Genomic DNA, 8,349 nt, shown 5'->3' on the forward strand with positions numbered 1-8,349 from the left:
ATTGAATCATAATTCCAATCACTGTGGTGCGTTTCGTAATAATAATATAACCTTTGATTATGCACTTTAAATCCAGTCACTTATTGTTGCAAAAAGCCCCCATAAAGGTATTGATAGTAAAGTCGACTTGATCCTCGAGAGTTGAGTTCAGCTGAGATTCCTTGTAAAGGCCTGATGAATCCGAGGTTGTATTAAACTCGTCCACAGATGACATCAACCTGTTGTTTAAAGTGTTTTGAGTGTTGAAAGAGTAGTTTCTTGTTTTTTGTGTTGCTTGTCTATCAAGGCCCAAACGTTGCGATGTTAATTGATAGTGTTGAATAGGTAAGCCTGTGTTCGAATTTGACTGAGTAAATTGAAATTGGGATGAGGAAGTACTACAAGATCTTGAAGGGAGATCCTCTGAAGTCGATGGTGATAGCATTTGTTGACCGAGGAATGGTTAAATGAGTTGTTATTACTTGCCGGCCTGTCGAAAGTCATAAGCTGTGGTGCACAATGATTCTGGTTCAATCTGTAACTTTGCATGACTTCATTTTGAATTTTACCTCTCAACTCCAACTTTAAAAGTGGATCCAATGGTTTTATATATGGCAGCAAACTCATTAAAAAATAGTAGTCATTACCATCTTCTTGGGGTTTCTCATATTTCTTTTGAATATTCAAAATAGCGTTGATTTTCTGTTTATCCAACTGGATCATTTCCTGTTCAACATCAGTTTTAGAAGAAGTTGCTGACTTTGCTCGATGAGGTCGAGCTCTAAACAAGTTAGAGTTATTGGTTGAAGTTGAGTTAGCAGGTGAGCTGGTTGGTTTTCTAATCGGAGGCGCTTCTTGAACTTCAAAAGTCAGAGGATTTGGTTCATCCAACTTTTTTCCTTCCCCATGTCCTCCAACAAATCTTCGTTCTCCTCATAATTTGAAATTGAATCTGTTGTCGAAAGACTTCCAACCATTTTAGCAGGGGCTATAGTATTTCGTGTAAACTGCATTAGCTCGAAAAAATGCCATTTACCTTTTGCTGAGATTGCACCTGATCCTGATCTTGGAGGAGGTTTACTAATTTCTCTTCTAAATTTATCCTTTAAATTCTTCCACTTCTTCGTATGATCCAATGGAAAAAACAATTTGTTTTATTGCACCAGATAAATATACATGCATTTATTTTTATTGATTTTTGTATTGGTTTGAAGTGTTTTTAAGTTGATTATAGTAATAATTAAACATTTCAAACAAAAATTTTATTTTTTAGGTTTTTGGCGACTGGTGCAAGTTTCACACATTTGGCCTTTGAATTTCGTCTAGGACGGTCGACTGTTGACCGGATAGTGTACAGTACATGTAAGGCTATCGTCGAAGAATTCGGGAAAACATTGTGAGCTGAAATGCCCTCCTCATGGGAGATCTACCTGTTTTAACTATCTTAAATATCACTCAATTGTGCTTATGGGTGTGGCTGATACAGACAAGAAATTTATAGTAATTGACGTTGGTGCATTGGGAAAACAGAGTGATGGTGGGATCTTTACAGCCACTGAACTATACCGCAGATTGGAATCCAATCAACTCAGTGTGCCGCCAAAAATAATACTTCCAGGCACAACCCTCAGTGTACCACCAGTTCTAATTGGGGATGAGGCATTTCCTCTCAAGCCTTATTTGATGAGACCCTATCCTTCAAAACAACTTACGCCAGAAAAGGAACAATTTAATACCGATTTATCGTGCGCACGGAAATCAATCGAATGTGCCTTTGGCATACTCCGTGCTAAGTGGCGAATTTTAGGATCTGCTCTTGAATTCCCAGCATCCAAAAGGTCAGTTTGCTTGTTCAAACTGCATGTGCTCTTAATAACATCGTTAGAACCAAAGATGGAACAAAAGACCATGATTACATGGCCTACATGAGAGGAGAGCTTATCGAAGAACTGCCAAGAGTCCATGAGTATACTCTTAGGAACCCCTCCACAGAAGCCGTGATGGTACGAAACAAATACAAGTACTATTTTGTACAGCGGAAACAGCAGAATATCGACTCAGATCATGAAGAGAGTCGCGGTTAAAAATGGAAAAAGAACCTAAAGTGGAATATTAGGTTTCGCGTACACATATTCATGGTAATCTAAAATGAAGTACGAAAATTGAGACACAGGTTGTAAGTTTATCACTGTAAATAAAATATATATTCAATTACATCTCTGCATTATTTTTTAATATTTTAAATGTATCGTTTACTGGTTGTAGAATTCTCTTACAAAAAGCAATATAATGTTAAAATTGTAATTTTGTTTGTACCATTTGAAATATACTAGTATAACGTTTTTTAATTTTCGTATCTCTGTTTTTACTGGTTGTAAAACCAGCTTTAAAACAACAATAAGTTGTTATAACTGTATAGTTTGATGTATATCACAATTTGAAATGTAACGTTTTATTACTATGGTATTTTTGTTTTTCCCGTTGTAGGATTATCTTAAAAAATAATAAAATGTCAAAACCGTAATTTGATTTGTATAATTTGATATATATACGCCTAACGTTTTTTATCTATTGTATTTATGTTGTACTCGTTGTAGACATAATGTTATTCTTACTCAAAATACAACAGTTTTTTTCCTTATGTACTTTTACCTTTTCTAGTATTGTAGTTGTAGCCAACTGTTTTTCTCTGTTTATTGTATCTGTGTGCGTGTTGTTAAAGGTTTAATTTCAAAGAAAATTAAATAACATAACATTATTTAACATTAAATTTACAATGTTATAACAACTAAAAATGTTTTTACTTTTAATCCAAATCCAAAATTGTATAAGAAACAGTTCAAAATTTAGTTTACAATAAGCATTTTAGGACTGATTTTCTGAAAACAGCTCTTGTACTTTTTGCTTGAAAACTGTCACTAAAAATACCACATTGTGATAGAAATAATTTTATTAATTTACCTTGACATGTCAATCGGTGCCCACTTCATCCCACAGCTTTTCCTTGTCAACGTAGTGTTCTTGAAGTTTTTGTCTTTATCATTCCAGAATGATGAACGACACTGAACTTCACATATCAAACTTTCAATTTGAGTATCGCTAAGCTTCTTCAAAGCAACAATGTCTTTTTTCTTAAGTTTTGCCGGAGGCTCACGTGGTTCTTGCTCCTCTGCCATCTTGAACTAGACTGAAAACCGTGGGAAGAACCATGACTCATCTGAGCATCGAGCGTCGTACAAAAAGTAATCGGGCAGGGTTTGGCGGTGCCTTCAACGCTAAGCGGCGCCGCTCACTGTCGCTCACCGCTCAAGTCTATCGTGACACCCCTCTTCACATTTGCACGGCAACATATGGGGCCCGATTGCAAAGTGGTGGCAGAGCGATGCCGCTCTGACGCTCGACTGGAAATAAGAATCAGAAGACTAGTTGGCCGCAAAAATCTGATTTAATTTAGTCTTTCACAATTATTAAAATACTATTTACATTCCCTAAACTGTAATTTTAAAATATATTAAACACTCATCAGCGAAACAGTAGGTTAAGAATTTAAGATTTTAGAGGGAAGGGCAAACACGGAGTGACGGATTACGTTCGAGTACCGGCGATCAACTCACTCCACGCACATACCTTTTCGCTACAGATTTTGTTAAAATAGCGGACGAGACTCCGTACAGTGCTGCTCCCAAACGATTTACTTGGGCGTAACAGAGTCTAGAAACGATACAGCTTGGCCAGACACAGGCTGGAGTCAGCAGAATCAGCAAATTCCTCAGCCAACTGCAGCTAGAGCTGCCACGGGTATCGGGCTACTTCTGCTTAACAACTCAGTTGAGATCAACTAGAACATTCCGAGCAACTATTACTTGGACTTATATCTCACAAAATAAAATATATAGTAATCACTGTTCCTTATTTCCTTTTAATAATTTAGGTGACGGTAGATATTTTGTAAGTAATAGTACTTACATTTTACTGTTAGGAACAATGAAGAATCGTTGGTTATAATACTACAATATAAATACTGTTTTCAGTTATGCTGTGTAGCATATGAGGAATCAGTAGACTATGGATTTTCACAAGAGGTAAGTTTTATTTCATTCTTTAGTGAGCATATAAGAAAAGTTACTTTCAAAACAAATGTAATCATCAAAGTACTATATGTAGTAGACATATATGTCTAATTTACACAAATGGCAGTGGTTTTCTGACATATACACTAGACATAACCTAGATGGTACATTATTGTACCGCTAGGACAACACACTGCCATGTCAACACAATAACCTTATCTGCGAAATTGATGTGTGCATATAATAAAATCGTATCTAAATGGCCTGATTATCTTATTTCTTGGTATGTATGTGTTGTTGTACTTTGGATATAGACTAGATTATACATTGGTTAACCCTTTGCCATCGGATGGGTGTTTTAATGATTGTCCTCTCAAGTTGGATGGGCCACTTTACTGCCCACAGCTGTTTCCGTGGCAGCTCGATTGATGAACTAACCTCATTGTCCTGTGCAGTCGGCACGGCCACTATTGTGGCAATGGCCGCTTTGCTCTCTGCTCGGTTAGTAAACTCCCATTGTGCTTTGCCAGGTCGGAACGTATTTTTGCTTATCTAATACAATTGTGAATCACCTTGGGTTTTTAATAATTAAAAGGCCAATAATAAATTTAAATTACATTGTTTTAATTCATTTAACAACTTAAGGTATCTATTTTTTTAGTTTTCTGATTTTCTTTGGAATATAATACAATATTAGTATTAATTAATATTAATAAAAAACATTGAAAATGCAAAAAATTATGTAATACATACAAAATACATATAATTTTTTGTTGTTGTTGACACAAACTAATTTTTGAAGTCTTTTTCTGTATGATATTTTTGAAAACAAAGTCCAACACAAAGTCCTGGTTTACTCTCACAAGTATCACATATTAATTTTGTTCGTTTCCTTGACGAACCTTCACCTCGTCCACTGCAAACAATACAGTCCTTCAATTTTTTACCTTCAAGAGGCATCAATACACGAAGCTTGCCATTCAAACGTTCTTCTTGTTCAATGCTGGGTGGCCTGCTTCTTTTGTTTTTATTTTGTTTGTCCCCCACTAATTGCTTTACCAGATTTTTCCTGAAAACTCTTTGTCGGACTTTGGCATTTTCTGGTTTATTCTTTGTGAACAGAATGTAAGCATTTACAATGGCTGTTTCAAACAACCAAAAAAAAACTTTCCTCCACCATTTTAGTGACTTGCGGATGAATGGGTAACTTGAAATATAATGGTTTGTCAGGTCGACACCACCCATCGATTCATTATATTTACAAACAGACTTTGGTTTATTTACACTGACAAAGGCTCCCCCTTTCTTGACACGTCTAACTGTTTGTACAGAGGCATCATACAAAGTGCTAAGAACAGTCACGTCATTTGTGTCTTTCCAGTGTACAATAGAAAATTTATTTTCCTTTCTGTATACTCTCATATCTCCTTTTTTTAGTTTACTTTTCTGTTTTTTTAGAAGATCTGATTTTTGTGGGTAACCCTTTGCGATTACGCATTATTGTACCTGTCAAGTGTACTTTCATTTGATGAAGTGCAGATGCCAGTTCTACACTGGTGTAATAGCGATCTGTAAAAATATGAAAGCCTTGTACACTGCCGTAATCGTCTTCCAGTTTCTTCACCAAGTGCAGCACTATTCTGCTTGTTACAAGCAAATCTGGCCTAATCAGAGTTTCTGTAGTTGTCTTACCTAAGTAAGGTTCTAGGCCACAAATATAGCCGGTGCTTGCTTCTGCGATAGCAAAAATCTTTATACCCCATTTTATGGGTTTATCCTTGTTATAGACTTTAAAATGTACTCTGCCTTTAAAGGCAACGGTACTCTCATCCACGCTGATCTTGTGCTGTGGAACATAATATTTTCTATACATTTTATGAAAAATACACATTGCATCTATACACATTGTGAAAAGTAGTGCAATATTTGGATAAATATTGCACTACTTTTCACAATTTTCCAGAGCGTGTTAGGGTTCCTCTTATGGGACCACTACTATGGGGAGGATGTACATGAAGGTTCCAAAAAATCTGTCTAAACCTTTCTTTAGAAAAAGTGTTCTTAAAAAAAGGCTGGTAATCTACAATATTAGAAGAAAAATAGTCATCCAATTCTGGCTTAGGATTTAGTCCCATGTTAATTAGTACCCTGAAAAAGGCCTTCATTTCTTTATTTGTCACTTCTGTCCAGTTCCACCAAGTTGATCTTTTCCGCAATGGGGTATTTTTTTGAATTTTTTCTGTGGCGTACCGGTTGCTTTCATTAACAAGTTCATTAATTAGTTCATCTGAGGGCTCTAACTGCAAAAGTCACACTCTCCACTTTTTAAAATTTTACGAAAATAGCAAAAAACTGCTACTTGCATTATAAATAAAGTAACCTTGGTAACCATTATATGTTCTTAGAGTTGGCATTCCATCGAATTAGATTTACAACATTTTTTGTATATAAAAGCACTCTAACATAGTGAAAAATGCCTTTAAACTTTGGAGAATGTGAGTTTTGTATTCTCAAACTGGAGAATGTTAGTTTTGCAATAATCCGATATGGAGATTGTTACTTTTGACACCAAACATTGTAGGCTTTCAAAGACAAGAAAATAGTAATAAATTAATATGCTTAGACATAATTACTGGGGATTTATAAGGTACGGTATTAAAACTCATAAAATGAAGAAATCAGAGAACCAAAGTTTTATTGCCTATTCATTTAGGACTTCTGTACAGTATTTTAAATTTGGTAACAAGGCATCTCTTCGGCTCGTTGGCAACCTTCCTCATCGTCACCAATTACTTCGACTTCAGGGTCATCTAATACATGTCTAAAAAAACTCCAGGGATTCATTCTGTCGCCATTCATTTCCATAATGTTTTTAGTAGAAGAGTGTTTACATCAGCCTTTTTTTCTTCCTTTCCAACACTGTTACCTTTAAACAATAGTCACTGGTCTTATGTTGTTAAGGCTTCTCCCTCTTTTTACTATACTTCTTGCTGCTTGTTCAGGATTTGCTTTTAGGCGATAGGTACATTCTCCTTGTACCAAAACCGTTTCATTGTTACCATTACTCTCCTTAGTAAAGTAGACCCGCCTACAAGACTGGATACCAAAATGCCATGTACTTGTCTTGCGTATGTGTTGCTCCACCTCAGATTTCCAATCAAGGTTCACAGTATCAACGCCAAGTTTTTTCACTGTAGCAAAATTTCCTATGATGTCAATGTACTCCTGTGGGCTTACAATTACTTCACATCGCTTTATCTCCTTCTCGACATTGCCAAACACCCTATCTGGGGGGATAAAACTATGACCTGTCATTGGGAAAACTAACTGTACCTCCTTGATGTTATCAGGTGCATTGACAAACCATGAGCACACCATAGTGATTAAAATTGAATTTTTATTTTGACCCCCCACACCCGTCGCTAATAAGTCGAACAGTCATGTAGGGGGTCAGATCAATAGAATTCAAAGTGTCATATAAACAGGATGAAATCTCATTGGATCCCTTAGAAAACTCATTCTCTGTCCACGTGTAAGCTGTTACATTATCTTTGTCAAGTTTGGATTTTGAATGGCCCTTTACAACACAAAAATTATTTAAATATAGCTGACGGGTGTAGTAGGAGGACTGATCCGGAAGTTTAGGTAGAGGTTGATTTTTTTGGCAATCGAAAGATAATATTAGGAGATCTTCACGGTCTTCTTGTAACAAACCGTAAAATGCTTGTGATCGTAGCTTGTGGACCCGTTTCTCAACAAGAAGCATGTTTCGCTCGGCATCACTCTTTGTCGACTTTATTTTTTCTGCCAATTCTAGGCAAGTAGAACATACGTCCACCCTAGGTGATCCGAATCCCAAGTTGTATTTTCTATTAAAAATATATCTAAAATAACTGTCTTTCACTTTAAGGTGATCTTCCGCATTGGTCTGATACATTCGCCAGAGCTTCTTTATATTTAGTTCTGCAGGCAAATATTTCCGGCCACTTCTGTTTGTACAGTAATGAGTTTCACTGCACTTTAAACTATTAATAAACGTCATAATACTTTCTTTTTTAGCCACAAATCTGTTACCAGTAGTGTCACCGCCTCTCCTCTCCTTCGGCATTTCATGTTTGTAATAAAACCGGTCAGCAATTTTATTAATTCTAAATCTGGAAATATTTAAGGCCCTCAGAAAAGTACCCAAACACACCGGAACCATTTTCTTCTCACGGTTTGTTATGAAATATTTTGCTCTAGCTTGTTTTTTAATATTTTTTTGGTTTTTGGGTCTTCTTCGCTTTATCACGTTCATTGT

The sequence above is a fragment of the Homalodisca vitripennis genome, chromosome 3 (assembly GCF_021130785.1).
Source record: "Homalodisca vitripennis isolate AUS2020 chromosome 3, UT_GWSS_2.1, whole genome shotgun sequence".
Lineage (NCBI taxonomy): Eukaryota > Metazoa > Arthropoda > Insecta > Hemiptera > Cicadellidae > Homalodisca > Homalodisca vitripennis.